We start from the raw sequence: 18,221 nt of genomic DNA on the forward strand, positions 1-18,221 counted from the left end.
CACACACCGGCCCTAGAGGCTTCGGTGGTCGGCCCGAGTGCCGGCACGAGACCTAGAACGACGGGCGGTGGCGGCGACAAGGCGGGCAAACAAAATGACGCGGAGAACGGCGAAGAAGAGGTGGTGGCAAGCATACTAGAGGCTTACGGAATCGGAGATGGGGGAGCCGCGGACAACGACGTCCGAACGAAAGCGGCTACGGAGACAACAAGCGGCGGTGCCGGGTCCTTACCCACACCAATCCTAGAGGCTCCAATGGCCGGCCCGAGTGCCGGCATGAGGCTTAGTGCGACGGGAGGTGACGGCGGCAAGGCGGGCAATGGAAACGAGAAGGAAGATTGGAGCGGACGGAGGCAAGACCCCTTGACACCGGGGCCGGAGACTTCGGCGGTTGTGCTCGAATGCCAACGTGAGACCGGAGAGATGGGCGGTGACCGTGAGGAGGTGAGGCCCGGAGAGAGCGCATACGAAGACGAGTATGCGGGGCCCGGAATGGGCGTATACGGTGGGTCCAACGGAGAGGACCGGAGCGGAAACGAGGAGAGAGTCGGGAACCGACCCGACCGGAGTACGGCACGAAAGAAGAAGAGAGTAAGGGCCGGCGAACCGGGCCCAAACCGAAGGAAGCCGGCGAGACCGATTGGCCGGTTACGGTTACGGTTACGGTTACGATGGGAGCCGGTAAGCGCGAGATGGAGGCTAACCGGGCACGACGACCATGGTTCGGGGGAAAAACGGAAACAAACGAGACCCTCCATACCCACTCTAGAGACTACGGCGGTTGCGGATCAACATAAGACCGGAGAAACGGCGGGTGGCGGCGAGGAGTCGGAGGCCGGAGCGTACGAGGTTACCGGAACGGATATCCGGTACGAGATGGTGGACGGGTGGGTCCAAGACGGCGAGCCCGTGTCGGAACGGGCTACGGCGACAAAGGAGGAGAAGACCGACACGGAGGTCGGGTCTACGGCGGAAGAACGAGACGAGATGCATGCAATACGGCCGATGGAGGGCCAAGACACAAGCATGCCTACGAAGGAGCCACATCGAGCGACCGAAGATGACGGTCGGATCACGCCTTCGAGAGGCGAATACGAGGAGGAAGGCGGCGACGACAAGACCTGGCACGATGCTAGGGAAGATTGGTGGGAAGAGGTGGCCTACGGAGAGGCTAAGACCGGCGGCCACGAAGATAAGGCCCGAGAGGGATCCTCCACACCGGCTATAGAGACTCCGGCGGTCGGCGCGAGTGCCGACGTGAGACCAAGAGTGGCGGACGGTGGCGGCGAGGGGACGAAGGCCACAACGGATGAAGGCACCGAGAGAGGCATACGGGAGGTCGCGGAGAACGAAGATGTATGCGCCCAAAAGAACGAACGCGACATCACGAAGGATGTGTGCGGAAGAGCGGGCCAAGAGGGCCAAGAGGGTGTTCCTCCGAGCGAAACGGAGGTCGGGGAAGAGGGGTACCTTTCCGAAAGGGTACGCGAAGAGGAGCGGAATGCGAAACGTGCAATACGGCCGCATGAGGGCCAAGCAACGAGCACGGGAACGATGGTATGCTCTACGGCGAGAGAGCACGACAAGCAAAGGGAAGGCGAAAAATGCGTGATGGGGTCATCGAAGGACCGAAGCACGAGCACGCATTCGGAGGACGACACCGACGTACGGGGAAAGCCTACGGAAGGCGAGCGCGGAGCGAGAAGAGTCGGCACGACGAGGTGCGCAAAAGGCGGATCCGGAGGATATGCGAGGCGGACAAAGGGTCGGCAACGGCGTTCGGGAGGACCGAACGGGGAGGAAAGCGCGGGCATCGGATATGGCGGTCCGAGTGTAGTCGGTGGTTCGAGGAAGCACGGTGGACGTGGCGGATCAGGTGGAGGCAACGACTCGGCGAGCGTCGTCGAGTGTGGCGGATCGGATGGGGCCGACGGTTCGAGACCATTCGACGAAGGTGGTGGGCCGGAAGGCGACGGTGGTTCGTGTGGACGGGGTGGAAGACGAAGCCGGGCAAGCCCACGAGGTTGTCAAGGGCTCGGTTGGCCGCCTTGGCCGAAAATCTCGCGTTTTGTTCCCCTTTTGGCACATACCGGTGGATGTGCGGTTAGGTGGGGGCGGATGTCGTGAAGATTTTCGTCCATAGGCGGAAAACCGAGCGAAGCAAGCAAACCCGCGATGTGCAACGTTGCACATCACCATGTTGTATTTCTATTTATCGATAGTGATAAGTATGGTGCTAGAAATGCACCTTAGGATTGTAAAGTGTAGAGGTGATGTGCTTTTGCGCGCACATCCACGTGAGAGAGAGAGATAGGTACATAGTAGTTCGTGTAGAGGTGGGAGTTAAGACCCATCCTTCCCACCTCCCCTAAAATCAAGGGAAATATCCCCATTGATTGAAAGGGGATATTTTGTAGCACCCTTTTATGTAACGGTCTTCCCTCCTTGTGCTATAAAGGGAGAGGAAGGGCACCATTGTGGGGGGTTGCCTTATTTTGAGTGTGAGTGAGGTATACCATTTCGTTTTAGGGTTAGGGTTTCGTTTAGGGTTTCTTTTCTTCTTCGTCGGATTAGGGTTTCGGGTTTATCTTAGTCGTTTGGTGCGGCCTACGCGGCCGCCATTTTGTAATCGGTTTTCGGTTCTAATATATCTTGTTGAGCATTTGGCCTCCATCTCCCTCTTGTTCATTCTTTCTCTTCTTGTGCTAAGCTCCATTCCGAAGTCCTATTCCTTCTCCCCTTCTCCTTAGTCCAAGACCCCCGTGGTCCCGCCCTTCTCCACGCACGCGCGTAACAACGCGACAGCGTTCCAGTGCTCTCTTCTCGGATTGCTCATGAACTAACTGACTACTCTGACAACATAAGCAATATCTGGACATGTGCACACCATTACATACATTAAGCTTCGGACGACATAGGCATATGGTATATTCATCATATCCGACTTCTCTACCTTTCTCTTCAGGCTCTGTTTTCCGGACAGCTTACAGTTCACCAGTAGTGTCGACCCAACTAGCTTTGCATTTGCCATGTTGAACCTCCGAAGCACCTTTCTCACGTATTTCTCCTGTGACAACCACAACAGCTTCTTCGACCGGTCCCTGATTATGTGCATGCCTAATATTTGTCTTGCCGGACGCAAATCTTTCATTGAGAAGGTCCGGTTCAGAGCCTTCTTCAGCATTCGGATCTTGATTTGGTCTCATCTGATGATCATCATCTCGTCCACATATAGCAGGAGTATCAGAAAGTCGCCTTCGTCAAATTTCTTCACAAACACACAATGATTGGCTTGCGTCTTGTGGTACCCTTGGTTGGTCATAAAGGAGTCGAAATTTCGGTGCCATTGTCAGGGGGCTTGCTTCAATCCGTATAAGCTTTTCTTCAGCCGTCATACCAGGTGTTCCTTCCCTTTCTTCGCAAATCCTTCCGGTTGCTGCACATAGATTTCTTCCTCGAGTTCACCATGAAGGAACGTTGTCTTGACGTCCAACTGCTCGACCTCAAAGTTCATGCTTGCCGCTATGCTTAATACTGTCCAGATGGATGTCATCTTTACAATCGGGGCAAAGATCTCATCAAGCGTCTTGTGGTACCCTTGGTTGGTCATAAAGGAGTCGAAATTTCGGTGCCATTGTCGGGGGGCTTGCTTCAATCCGTATAAGCTTTTCTTCAGCCGCCATACCAGGTGTTCCTTCCCTTTCTTCGCAAATCCTTCCGGTTGCTGCACATAGATTTCTTCCTTGAGTTCACCATGAAGGAACGTTGTCTTGACATCCAATTGCTCGACCTCAAAGTTCATGCTTGCCGCTATGCTCAATACCGTCCAGATAGATGTCATCTTTACAATCGGGACAAAGATCTCATCAAGCGTCTTGTGGTACCCTTGGTTGGTCATAAAGGAGTCGAAATTTCGGTGCCATTGTCGGGGGGCTTGCTTCAATCCGTATAAGCTTTTCTTCAGCCGTCATACCAGGTGTTCCTTCCCTTTCTTCGCAAATCCTTCTGGTTGCTGCACATAGATTTCTTCCTCGAGTTCACCATGAAGGAACGTTGTCTTGACGTCCAACTGCTTGACCTCGAAGTTCATGCTTGCCGCTATGCTCAATACCGTCCAGATGGATGTCATCTTTACAACCGGGGCAAAGATCTCATCAAGCGTGCGTTTCAGGCTTGCAGGGAAAAGTGCCATTTCCGAGTTCAAAGATTGCTACTTTAAAGTGGAAAGAAAAGTGCAAAGCATCTTCTTGCCTCACCAAGATCCGGGCTTTGTACCTTGGTGAATTTCCGGCGTCTCCCGGTTTCAGCTTGTACACCCACTTGTTTCGGAGTGCTCTCTTTCCTTTCGACAGCTTCGATGTCATAAAGATTTTCGCCAATGGTGTGAAAATTAAATGGAATGTACAAAATCGAGTGTGGTTCTTCACACACAACATAAAACAATAATAGTAAAGATACTATTTTATACTAGTTTAATATCTTGGTACAAAAAGATGGAGGTCCTCAAGAGCTTCCGAATGTACTTTACTACATTTGAAACGGACAACTAAATGTCAAGTTATGTGAATGTGAAGTTTGTGAAGAAGAAGAGAAAAACAAAATTGTGAGATATCCCACATACATAGGACAACATCAGGATTCAAGATTATATAAGTAGAGCCATATCTCTTTGTATTTTATCTATGTGCTAGGAGCACAAAAAGGTTGGGTTGTATAATTTGGGTGAATGGATGTGGCCAAGTTATTCAAATAATGTTTTGGACGGAGCCGGAATCGGACGACGACAACGACCAGGCGGAGACGACGAACCGTTCTTAGTTTGTGTTTTAAAACGGATGTGAGCAAGGCTTGAACCTTACACCTCCAAGTTGAAAGTCAATAGGCTTACCACTAAGCCAAGTCATATTTTCAAAAGCTTTACTTTGATAATTTTACATGTAAATTCTCATACATGAGAGCTTGAATGAGTGACATGGTTATCATGTAACACATGTAATACATGAGCGCCAAATGGCAAACTTGCATCTCATGCATGTCCTGCACCTTCACAGGCATCATGTGCATGGGGGCATCTATAAAAGAGTGGATGGAGAGGAAAAACGGGCTAGGGATTAATCAGGAAATTCAGAGGAAGAAAATTCGTTATCCCATTTTTGTGATGTATTAATCTTGTCTCTCAATCTAAAGTCAAGCGTTCTATCTTATTTCAATCTCTCTCTCTCTCTCTTTCAATCTATGTTAAATACTTTCTTGCTAAAGTTAGTGCAAACTTTGATTCCTTCCGGTCCAGGACCTCGGTTGTTCTGCCTCACAATCCGCACATAGTGACGGATCTTCACGACATATCTAAGTGGTGAACCCGACGTGAAAGAGGCGGTAGGAAGGATTAAGTCGAGGATCGACCGATACTTGGAGATGGCATCCTCAAGCAATCAAGCGGGAGAGTTTGAAAGGATGATGCTAATCGTCGAACAAATGATGAGATCTTGAGACAACGATGCGAGCGTGAAGAAGGTTGTCGACCGTGTCGTAGAGCTCGAGGGTCAATTTGATGGAAGGAGCATAACGAAGTTCATCGATGCATACAGAAGGGAGATGAATCAGAGGGATGTGTTTGAAGCGCATCAAATCACAAGTTTCAAGAGAGTGGTCGCCAACAACATCCAAAGGCGCGTCATCGAGCTTCAAGAAGGGAAGACAATGTGGTCGGAGTTCGAGAAAGTGATATTAGCGGAGTTCGCAATGGAAGATTTATCGAGGATGACTCGACATGCTTTGATGAAGTGGATAGAAAAGAAAATTAAGAGAATGAGCGCTTCGAGGGTGTAGGATGAGTTCGACCAAATGTTTCATCGTCTCCCCACCACAGACCAAGTGCTGCTTGAGGAGGACAAGACTTTGCACTTCTTGAAAGCTGTGGACATGAAGGATAAACGAGAATTGGGGACTCTTCTTGAAGATGATACCCAAGCAAACGGGCTTGTGGCTGACTGGATTGCGGTAAAGCGGGCATGCAATAGGCTCGACAAGCGTCGTCAGTGGGTTGATGACACTGACTTGGCGGGATCGACTGTCGCGGAGAAAACAAGACAACCGAAAGTAGATGAGCCGTCCAAACAAAGCAACCTAGAAGAAAAGAAGATTGATGACGACATCATCGAAGAACTCGCGAAGAAGTTCGAGATGGTCACGCTAGCCAACATGAATCGTCGGGGCCCCAAAGGAAAAGAACTCTTTAGATGCATGTGGTGCAATAGCATGGACCACATGAGAAGGGATTGCGCGAGCCTTCGACATGCCATTCGAAAAAATGTCGTATACATGGATGGCAACATGATCTGCTCGAGTGAGACTAGAAGACCCCTGCGAGTGAATTTCGGAAGAGGGGGAATGAGGAAAGCTATGGAGGATGTCGAGGCTACTCATGTGGATGTGATGCACTATGATGCGTTGGCCGGAATAAGAGTCGGGAAAGACAAAACTGAAGCTGCGAAAGTGGGAGCAAAGTTCTGGTCTACCGTTCTCGAGTATGAGAAGAAGGGAAAAGTCACTTCGAACGAGGTAGAGCTTGCAGACCGAAGTGTACAAAGTATCACCGGATGGTCGGATCCGGTGGATGACAACACCGTACTCGCGGAAGTGAAGTGTGACAACCACGAGGTGTTCGTCGAAGAAAAGAGAAAAAGAATAGAAGAGCAAAGCCCATCAAAAAGACATGAAACAAGGAACGCGAAAAAGAAAGAAGATGCAGAAACGAGTCGAGCGTTACAAACGGAGGAAGGAGACTCGAGCCGGAAAGGGGAGTCGAGCAAACGAGTCGAAGAAACGATTCGATCCGTGGAGTTTGGTGTTGAAGACCCCGCTCGGAAGACAAGAACTATGCCTACCTATAAGCTAAGGTCGGACATAGAGTAGACGACAGACCTGAAGAAGATTCTCGAGGAACGTGTTCTTGATAGCCCTGTGACTTTTTCCTTGAGGGAATTACTCGGCATTACGAAGAAGGAGTTCCGTGACACGATCGTGGACCTTGTATAGAGAAAGAGGCAACAATCAGACGAGGAAGAAGAGAAGCCACAAAAAGCAAAAACAAATGCCATAACGATGGCAAAGGACGAAGTCGATGAAGATATGGTGGACAACCACTATACTCGACCTCATTGGGCATGAGCGACAATGGAGACGCCAGTGAAGATCGGGAAGAAGAAAGAGACCGTGGTAGCCTTGATCGACCATGGCTCGGAGATCAACCTCATGTCAACCGACTTCTACAAAAAAGGAAGATGGCCAATTAATACAAACCACGGATGGAAGATTCAAGCAGCAACAAAGGCGACAGAAGACTTGTACGAAGCTTGTCCAAATATTAAAGTCACGATCGAGGATGTGGAGATGGATCAACACTTCTTCGTACAAGAATCGGCTTCGCATCCTGTCATCCTAGGTCCACCGTATATCACATCATCCTGGATGGAGACCAAGGTGTTCGATTATGGAGCAGCTTTCACGTGAATCAAGAGTATTGAGAACCAAAGATCTGTTCAATTCCTACTGGTGCAAACTAATCATGAAAGAAATCGAGATAACCTTGGAGGCAACTCCTCGGATTTTTAGCGCGGACTATTGAAGCATGGGGCACAAATAGTCCAAGCGATCACAAGTCCCCACAAGAAAGTAGAGCGTGTGGATTGTGAGGAGAAGCAACATGTGTCACACCTAGTGGCGCATGTAAACTAGTACTACCCAACAAAAAGGACAAGCGTCGGATACAAGACTTTGAGAAGATGTTGAAAGAAGAAAATATAATAAAAGAAGAAGAGTTCATGACTCATATTATGGAAGAAGCCTCATTTAACGACACCATCGGCGAAATCGATGACGTCATGGACTTGAGCTATCTTCACGATCAAAACATGATTTCGGTTAACTCCATCAACATGTACGCTATAATCAATGAATATAATCGAAGCATCTTGATGAAGGAAGCTGAAATCAACACAAAATATAAAACGGTGGATAAGAAGATCAAGCCAGTTGCGGTTCCGCTACCGGAAGATAGTTGGCAAAAGATGAAGAAAGTCGCTAACAATCCAAGCTTAAGAGATCCAAAGGCAATAGGTCATGTCTTCACCGAAGAGATGAAAGGAAAGCTACGAGTTGGAAGGGAGGATTTCCTCCTCCCTGAAGAGGAGCGAATGTTTCGTGACATGGGAAGGCTTTTGCATTTTTCTCACAAGAAATCGGATGTGCTTATCCAAGGACGATAGAGCCGATGGTGATCTTCACGGTGCCGCATGTGCCAAGTTGGAATTTGAAACCGATACCGGTTCCGATAGCACACCTACCGAAGCTGATCGAGCTCTTAAAGGAGAAGGTGAATATGGGAATTCTGGAACCGTCAAATGCTCCTTATTCTAATAGGTGGTTCACGGTGCCGAAGAAGAATGGATCATTGCGATTCATCCAAGATCTTCAAACCCTCAACAAGGTGACAATTCGGAATGTTGGAATCGGTCCAAGTGTGGACGAATTTGCCAAAGCGTTTGCGGGGCGGTCCATCTACTCCATTGGCGATCTCTACTCTGGATACGACCAATTCCAGTTGGCGATCGACAGTCATGACATTACAACCATGAGGACTCTGATCGGGCTCGTGCGGATGTGTATCTTGCCTGAAGGTGCAACGAACTCGGTGGCTCATATGGTGAATGCCATGAACAAGGTCTTGAAGGATTGCATCCCGGACATCACGATGCCATTCTTGGATGATATTCCGATAAAAGGATGCTCGGATGAGGAGAAAGATGAATTGAAAGATAAGGAATGGTGTAGGAAGTTCGTCGCGGATCATATGAAAGATTGTGAGAAGGTGCTCGAAAGGCTCGAAGATGCGAATTTGACATTTTCGGGAGAAAAATCCGCATTCGGGCAACCAGAGATCTTGGTGGTAGGTCACTTGTGCGGAGCATATGGCCGGAAGCCTTCGCCATCCAAGGTGAACGCGATCCAAGATATGAAAGAAGAATGCGTAAACCAAACGGAGGTTCGAAGGTTCCTTGGAGCATGCGTGTTTTATCATATCTGGATTCCGCACTACACTCATGTCGTCGAGCCTTTATATGGATTGCTAAAGAAAAGAATGAAGTTCGAATGGCGAGACAAGCACACAAACGTGATACGAAGATTGAAGAAACTACTTCTTGAAGCTCCAGCACTAAGAAAGGCCGATTATACCGAAGGGAAGCCAATTTATGTGACTGTAGATACGAGCCCAACCGGAATCGGGTGGGTCATCAACCAAGAAGGAGAAGATAATGCGCAGTATGCCATCCGGTTTGGAGCAAAGGTTCTCAGCGAACGACAACGAGGATACGCCCAAGTCAAGAAAGAACTTTGGGGTATTGTGTCGGCAGTGAAGACGGACAAAGACTACCTGATCGGTTCGGAAGTGATATGGTTTCGATATGAATACCTTTCCACGAAATGGTAGATGGGAATGCCAACTAGTTTGTAATATTTTCCACCACCTTGCATCTGACTTACATACATTCCACAACTTTGCCGCTTTAGGAGATAGCCAAGATAATCATGCCATCGCATGATGATACAATATATTTTTAGTGACTTGTAACAAGTGTGTACCATCTTGTAATCGCCATTGCACCCAAGGTGCAAAATTTGTTTTCAATGGCAAAGATCCTTGCAACAATGGTATATCTTGTAATTTCTCCCAAGTAAATCCATAATTTGGGGGAATACATAACCATCGCTTAGCATCTTCAAAATCCGACAACCTTTGAGATTCATTATCAACCACATCTTCCAAATGTACAATCCCCTTGATCAAAATAAACAATTGAATTGAGATCTCAACCTCTCTTTCCCATGCCAAAACAACACTTGTAAAGAAACAAACAATTCATTTTGTAATGAATTACAATATTCTCGATCACTTGATGGTCCCCATTCAAAAAGAGATAATACTTTTCTTTTTTATTTCTCTCTCTCTCTCTCTCCTCTTTTCTTTTGGGTGAAAACACACAATTATATTAATAAATGTGTGTAAAAAACACTACTTACAATGGGTGTGACAATGGAGTATGGTCACCCACTAACTACACTACATGGGTAATGGAACATGTTGAATTGCCAATAGGCAAGACGAAGACTCTACCGAGGAAAGAATTTCCACTTGCTCCAATAAAGAAAATTGTCACATTTGTACTCCCTTCAACTTTGGTAGATATATGCTTACACTCCATGTCTACCATCGAATACAAACGCTATCGTGAAGATTTTCGGCAACGGTGTGAAAATCACGTGGAACGAGGAAAATCGAGAAGGTGCAATATGCACATGTATGGAAGGGGTGATGGTTAATGTGCATGTGTGATGTGTGTTTAGGTGATCATTACACATATATATATAATAAGCCTAACGCATACAATGAGGTGCAAGTAAAGGTTTTGAACCTTACACATCCAAGATAGGAGGCAATAAACATACCATTAGACTATGTTGTTTCACTTGAAAGTTAATTTTGTTCATTGTACATTTCACGCAAAAAATTTTGTACATGAGAGCTTAGATAAGGTACATGGTCATCATGCATCACATGTGATGCATGAGCGCCAAATGGCGGTCATGCATCGCATGCATCTCATGCATTGTATGTATGTACTACACCCTCACATGCACATATGCATGGGGGCATCCATATAAGAAGGAGAGAAAGAGAAAGAAAGGGGGAGATAATGTATGCAATTAATAATAATTAATAAGTTCTAGTTATCTCGTTGGCAAGGTGTCTTCTATCTCAATTTTGAAGTCAAAGGTTCAAACCGAGAATAGGAATTCCACCTGTATCTATCTATCAATTTATCTTTAATACTTCTCGCTTGCGCTAGTCCTTCCGCCGTTTCGTTGCTTGCTCTAGTACTTCTGCGGTTCCATTATCTTGAACGATCCCATCATCAATCCTCCATAACCACTAGCGGATAGAGGCATGGTGCTTGTCCGCGCTTGTGACGCGCACATCACGACGTTTGGCACGTGTGTCATGCTCCACACGACAACGTGTTGCGCATATTCCAATTATGACGCGATCCCCAATTTTCAAAAATAGAAAAACGATCTCCATCTCTGATTTTGGGTCAACCTGTGTAAATTGTGCAAACACCCACTGTCTAGGTGTCAAATAACATCGTGATAAGACTTGCCAAATTTGAGAAATGTAACTCCAAATCTACCAAGCAATCAGGCATTGTATAAATCAATAAGTACTATCTTCCATTTGAACAATGCAAAAAAAACAATTACCCATTGCTAGTCCATCACGCTTTAAAGAGCTAACCCTCCAATCAAAACTCTCCAAATGAAGACCTTTGCTACAAGTGGCATCTGTCTCTCTCTCTCTCTCTCTCTCTCTCTCTCTCTCTCTCTCTCTCTCTCTCTCTCTCTCTCTTAGAGTGAGGAGTTATGAGCATTTTCGCCCGCAACCCTCTTTGCCCCGCGGCTCCTCAAACTCAAGGTAGATTTTGAAACCCTAAATCGATTGAAAGGTACATTCTACCTCTTCTATCATTTTATTAATAGTAAATATGCCAAGAGGAGTAAAAGCCAATGATGATGTGATTGAAAGCCCAAACAATCAAATGCATACATTGTCAATGGAAAAGATCGCAACTATGTATATCTCATTGCAAGAGACAGTGATGCATATGCAAAGTGAATTGTATGCTTGTAAGGAGAGGGAATTAACTCTTCAACATACACTGGAAATGCAAAAGTTAGAGATAAAAGCTTTGCATGAAGAACTACATGCAATGAAGAACATGACTATTCAAATGCAAGATAATAGGATGCTTGAAATCGAAAGAAAAATGTTGAGTCTTGAAGCAGAAAAAGAGATTTTAGTGAAGGCAAATGCCGAAATAAAATCTACAATTGAAGGGAAGGAAGATGTGATCATGACAAGGTGGAAAGATGTTCTGTTGAAAGAAACACCAAAAATCACGCAAAAACATCCTAATACCATGGATGTGTTAGATGTAAAGGAGCAATATGAAATCAAAAGAAGAAAGAATAATATTGTCATTAGAGGTATGCAAGAGAATGAAATAGAGAATGCATTATCTCTTAGACAAAATATTACGAAATTCTTTGAGGATCACTTTGCTATGCGAGATGTTATTGTATATGCTGCACATCAGGTTGGCAAAAAGCAACAAGAGGGAAAGACATCTCGAGCTATTGTTTGTACAATCCTCGATGAACGTAAAAGGGCAATGATTCTAGATAGTAGTAAGGTGTACTTAAAAGGGACAAGTTATTTTGTAACGGAGGATAGAACTCCACAAGAGCAAGAACGTAGAAGGCAAGCATATGCATCTCGAAAAGCAAATCAAAATGCATAGCAACCAATGACCTATGGGACTACTTCACGATTGAAAGTAATGTTTTGAAATTGTAGAGGATATCCATGGAATAAGGGTTTAGGATTCAATGATGTAGCTCAAGGTATGGATATTATATTTTTGGCTGAAACATGGGAGCATGAGGCAAAACGTATACCTAAGATAGACGATTACCTCATAAAGTCGATATGGCCTCACTCCAAAGGGAATATTGGGCGTGCCGGGATAGCATGTATCTACCATGAGAGCTTAGATAATTCTATCAAAGTATGCAAATATGATGACTATAAGAGATACATATGGATAGAGGTTAATTTGGGGAAAGAGAAGTTGTATATAGTTGCATGTTACATTCCTCACAAAGACTCAAACTACTATAGTAGGTTTGGGTTAGATTGTGATGATCCTTTTACAGAGTTATGCCATGATATACTTTCATTTGAGAAGCTTAGTAAAGTTTTAATTATGGGAGACTTCAATGCAAGAGTTGGAAATTTCCAAAACGTGGAGACATTTGAAGAAAATGTAGTAGAACATTGTCTATTGCGTGACTCAGAGGATTGTGTCATGTCAGATTATGGAAAACTTTTGATACATATGCTAAATTGCACAAACTAGATTATCCTAAATGGTATAAAGGCATTCCCATTGACAAATGTGCTCACATGTTTACCATCCTCGGGTAGAGGAAGTGTGGTTGATTATGCATTAATGTTGGCATGTGATCTATCATTGGTGAATGTGTTTAAAGTTGGTTCTCTATCTTCGGACTCAGACCACAAGCCATTGTACTTAGAGCTTGCAATTCCACATTCCACTAGATGTCGTGAAGTGAAAGACAAAAAGAGATGTATTATCCGACCTTGCTACGAAAAAGCTAAGATGTATGCAAATGAAGTGGAGAACCATTTGTTAAATTTTTCTCTAAGCAACGATGTTAAAGAAAATTGGCAACATTTGAGGGATATAATCCTTAAGGTTGGATATCAATGCTTTAAGAGACATGTGGGTGGGCATAAGGTGTGTAGTTTTCCATGTAATTCTTGGTTCGACGATGAATGTAAGATGTATCTCAAATGGTTTAAGTCCATAGAAGGGGAGAATGAAAAGATTGTTGCATGGCACATATACAATAAAGTAGTGAGGAGAAAGAAAAGAAGATATTTCCAAATGCAAGAGATGAAAAAGAAAAACTTGTTTAAGCTCAAACCAAAATTAGCATGGGGACAACTCAAGGGTAAGAAAGAAGATGTGAAAAGGTCACTTTACAAATGAAGAGATGCTAGACTATGTACAAAGGTTATATATGCATGAAGGTGTGGCTCCTATGGTTGAGAAAATTGAAATTCCATGCACTACATGTATCGATATTGATGATGTCAATAAGGGAAGAAAGAAGATGGCAAGTGGGAAAGTAGCAGATTCAACCTACGTCTCAAGTGAGCTTTTAAAATGGATAATGCCACACTCGTCATTGGATAATGACAATTTTAGAGCAAGCTATAAAACAAGGATTTCCAAATGATTGGCTTATGAATTGGATTAAACCAATATTTAAAGGCAGAGATAAGAATCAAGTAGCAAATTATCGTACAATAATGGTGAGCTCAACTATTGCTAAATTATATAGTACTATTATGGAGCAAAAGATAAGCACATGGGTTGAGAGTACAAGCAAAAGAGCACTTGGGCAAGCCGGATTTAGACCAAAACACTCCATCATGGATCATTTGGTCACTTTAAGAGTAATCATGGAAAAGAGTCGACTACAAGGAAAAACACTTTATTGTTGTTTTGTTGATTTCAAGAAAGCTTTTGATACCGTACCACGAAGTGAGCTTTGGAATAGAATGGTAGACATTGACATGCCATTAGAGTACCGAGTTGTGGTTGCACAACTATATGAACAAGTTAAATGCCAACTAAAAATGGATAGTGGATTCTCAAAGAGCTTTTTAAGTAACACGTGGGTCAAGCAAGGATGTCTACTATCACCCACACTCTTTGGCTTATGTATTGATAAATTAGAAGAAGTGGTGAATAAGGTTGCAAGAAAAGAAGGATTGAATGGCCCCAATTTGATGCAACATGTTATCTTATTGCTTCTATATGCAGATGATGTGGTACTCTTCTCATATGATGTTGATAGTATGCAACATTTATTTGGGGTATTACAATTACAACTGAAACTTTGGTTACGTCTGAAGAATTATCTTCTAAACCACATGTACCAAAAAGAATTCTCAATGTTAAAACAAAAAAATTGCGTTCTAAAATAATCCAATAATTTAAAATTAAATGAATGGATAAATCTATCAAAGATGCCACATGGGAACGCAAAAATACTCTTAGAATTAACTTCCCTAACTTTCCTTTGCAAGAGTGCAATGTTTTAAAGAGGGGGAGTATGTTACGGGATGACCATATAATATCCCGTGGTGAGAATGTATTGTAGTATTGTATACACGTGGATAAAGTGTGAGGGTTAAACGAGAGTGTAAAGAAGGGGAGGATTACTTTTAATCTCGGGATTGAGACAACCCATTAGGCCAAGTGTGAACTTGCCTGGGGGCCTTGGGTCTAGCTATAAATATGAGGCCTAGCTACCCTCATTTGATCATCTCTTGACTACGTCGACAATCTGTTCTTGTGGTGGGTCAACTCTTGTAGCGAGAGCGCCAGCACCAGGTATGACTCGATGCCACAGTAGTGGTATGGGACGCCGATCGAGACTCAAGTCCATCTTGATCCCTTTACTCGGGGGTGGTCTGGTGGATCGGCACCCTTCTTTCTCTCTCTCCTTTCTTATTAATCTATCTTTTTTATCCTTATCATGTGCTTACTTTAGAACATAACTCTAACATGATACATCATTCTTGCCACAAAATAATCCAAATGATATGAGAGTGATTATGGATGCCTTCAAATTGTATTGATTAGTTTTTGGGTTGCATGTTGACTTCAACAAGTCCAAACTATTACCCTTGAAACCATATAGTTGGCATCAAATTTTGTGGCCAGGCCAAGTTGTTAGCCCAAATGACAAGGTTAGACAAGTGGACTATCCATTGGGCTGAAATGCAATAGGGAAAGGAAAGGTTGAATGGGTTCTGCAAAGAGTGAGACAAAAGCTAAGCTATTGGAAGATTGTAACATGGCCATTCCATGTAAGATTGAGGATAGTGCAATATATATTCATGGTTAGCATGTAGTATTACTTAATTATGATTGATTGGCCAAAACACATGATACAAAAGATTAATTCAATCATCATAAGAAACTTTTGGTGCTCTAAGAAGTCGTGTAGAGGTGTATGATTCCTATCACAAGAAAAGATATACATTCCATGATTGTGTAGAGGAGTAACTATTCTTAATTGGCAGTTACATGTGTTGCCTAGGAAAGCAACCTTACTACCAGAATTTATTGAACAAACATTGCCTTAGGCAAGAATGCTATCAGATATGTTTGATAATTTGAAAACCAAATCATTTGGCTCATGGGATACTAACCATTGGGATGTAGTGTTTGGAAAGCTTGACAGTCACATCAAAGGATGTCCTTTGAGCTCAAACTTCTAAAGCATTGGAAGGAGGAAGTATTGCACCACATAAAATGGAGAGGCGGGAATTTAGAATCAAGGAACTCTCTACGCTTAGAAAGTTTACATTAGAGTGTCATTTTCCCATAGTCAATACTTGAACAAGAGCCTAGAAAAGCTGATTTTTAGCAAAGACGGCTTTGACATCAATTGCAGATGTGGTAAATGACATAGGTTAGGCTTCAATGACGTGACATGTCCTTATAGTCTTGGGCCACATCATCGAGTTATATGGAATCACGTCATAGATGTTAGAGCTTAATCCTAATGTAAGCATATGACAAGGAAATAATAGATAGATAGATAAGAACAGGGCTTGACCTAGTTCATGTGAGCTCGCTCCTATGACACACATATCCAACATCCCTCCCTCATTACATGGTTACAATGCCCCCCTGAGATCATTCTTACGAAAGGTATTCGTAATGACGTAACCATGTGATGGGCCACGTGGGCCTACTACAAATAGAGGGCTCATTTGGCTTGACCATTAGGTTGCACTTCGGCATATGCCATCGTAATTATGAGACTTGAGGTTAGGTAACGTACCAACTGACGGGAACTGAACGTTCCTTATGCGCAACGCTCGGCCACAACCGAGCTTAGAATGATACACAGAAATCGGGAAATGAAACACGAGACACAAAGAAGAGAAAAAGGGTACACAGAATGTTTACGTGGAAAACCCCAAACTAGGGAAAAACCACGACAGCCCACAGGCTGCAAACTATCTCTATGTTGGGAATATACAACAGTGAGCTCACTGAGGCACCGACCTCGTGCTCACAGATCTTCGCCACAAGCGGCGGTTACAACAGAGGCCACGACCTCTCTCTCTCTCTCTCTCTCTCTCTCTCTCTCTGTACAGTTACGCACACTGATCTCGTGCAAAACAGAAAATGACAACAACCTCCTAAAATTTTGCCCTAAGTCATATTTATACTAATATGACTTTTCGACTATTTACAAATATAGCCTCGATGAACTCTCAGAAAACATATTTACAAATATGTCTCTTCATCCGGTTCATATCGGGTCTGCGCCATCCGGCTCTCCGTAGTCGGGTACTCCTCATCCGGTCTTCACCGGGTCTGTATCATCCGGCTCTCCGTAGCCGGGTACTCCTCATCCGGTCTTCACCGGGTCTGTATCATCCGGCTCTCCGTAGCCGGGTACTCCTCATCCGGTCTTCACCAGGTCTGTATCATCCGGCTCTCCGTAGTCGGGTACTCCTCATCCGGTCTTCACCGGGTCTGTATCATCCGGCTCTCCGTAGCCGGGTACTCATCCGGTCTTCACCGGGTCTGTATCATCCGGCACTCCGTAGCCGGGTTCTCCTCATACGGTTTCGGCCTCGGCCTGTCGGCCTTGGCCGAGTTTGTTCATCGGCATTGTTCTTCTCCCTTCCCATCCGGAGGGACCTGTCTCCCAACACCAACATAGTTTGTGGTAAAAGAGAGGGAAATAAGGACTCTTGACATATGTGTTTCTTTTAAAAAAAACATATATCGGCAAATGCCTCGCCTATCTCTTATACGCATAAAACGTTAAACATTTAGCACGAGCAATCAATTTGGTTAGCTCAAGTGTTTTTGTTCTCGAGGTCTCGAGTTCAAATATAACCAAGACCATACAACATTGTTGATACATATCACGATAATACATGTTTAGACTTTAGGTCTAAGTGCACTTCGGGGTTCTCATAATAGGACTTAAAGAGCTGAAACCACATACTTGGGCACAGAAGAAACATAGTTTATTGTTAACATTTTTTTCGTGTATAAACTATTCATGATGCGAACATACATGGTTGAGCCTCAAGGAGCCACCATGAAAAAATTGATATAGAGATCATGGAAAGACATTCATTTGTCACCCCCATGGTTTTTAAAACACCTTTGTGTTACCATGGTAACCTGATCTTGAACCTCATCTCATACATCTAGAGGGGTATTGACGTGAGATCATGATATCGATTAATGTTGGCCCATGATATGTTTACATCATGACATGATGTTATGACTATTTGTCTGACCTTATCCTATTTCTTTGTCAAAAATTATCATTCAATGGCTCATAACAACGACCCGATGTCATCCTCTCAAGCGAAAGGAACTCAAGGAAATCACCCTGGGCCAATCTCCATTGAGTCTTATTTCTTACAAATACAAAATTTCCTTAGTTCAACCGCTCATCAGATGTCC

The sequence above is a fragment of the Azolla caroliniana genome, unplaced genomic scaffold (genome assembly GCF_043228905.1).
Source record: "Azolla caroliniana isolate FFs.n. ecotype wild unplaced genomic scaffold, voAzoCaro1.0.p SCAF_10, whole genome shotgun sequence".
In the NCBI taxonomy this organism is placed as follows: Eukaryota; Viridiplantae; Streptophyta; class Polypodiopsida; order Salviniales; family Salviniaceae; genus Azolla; species Azolla caroliniana.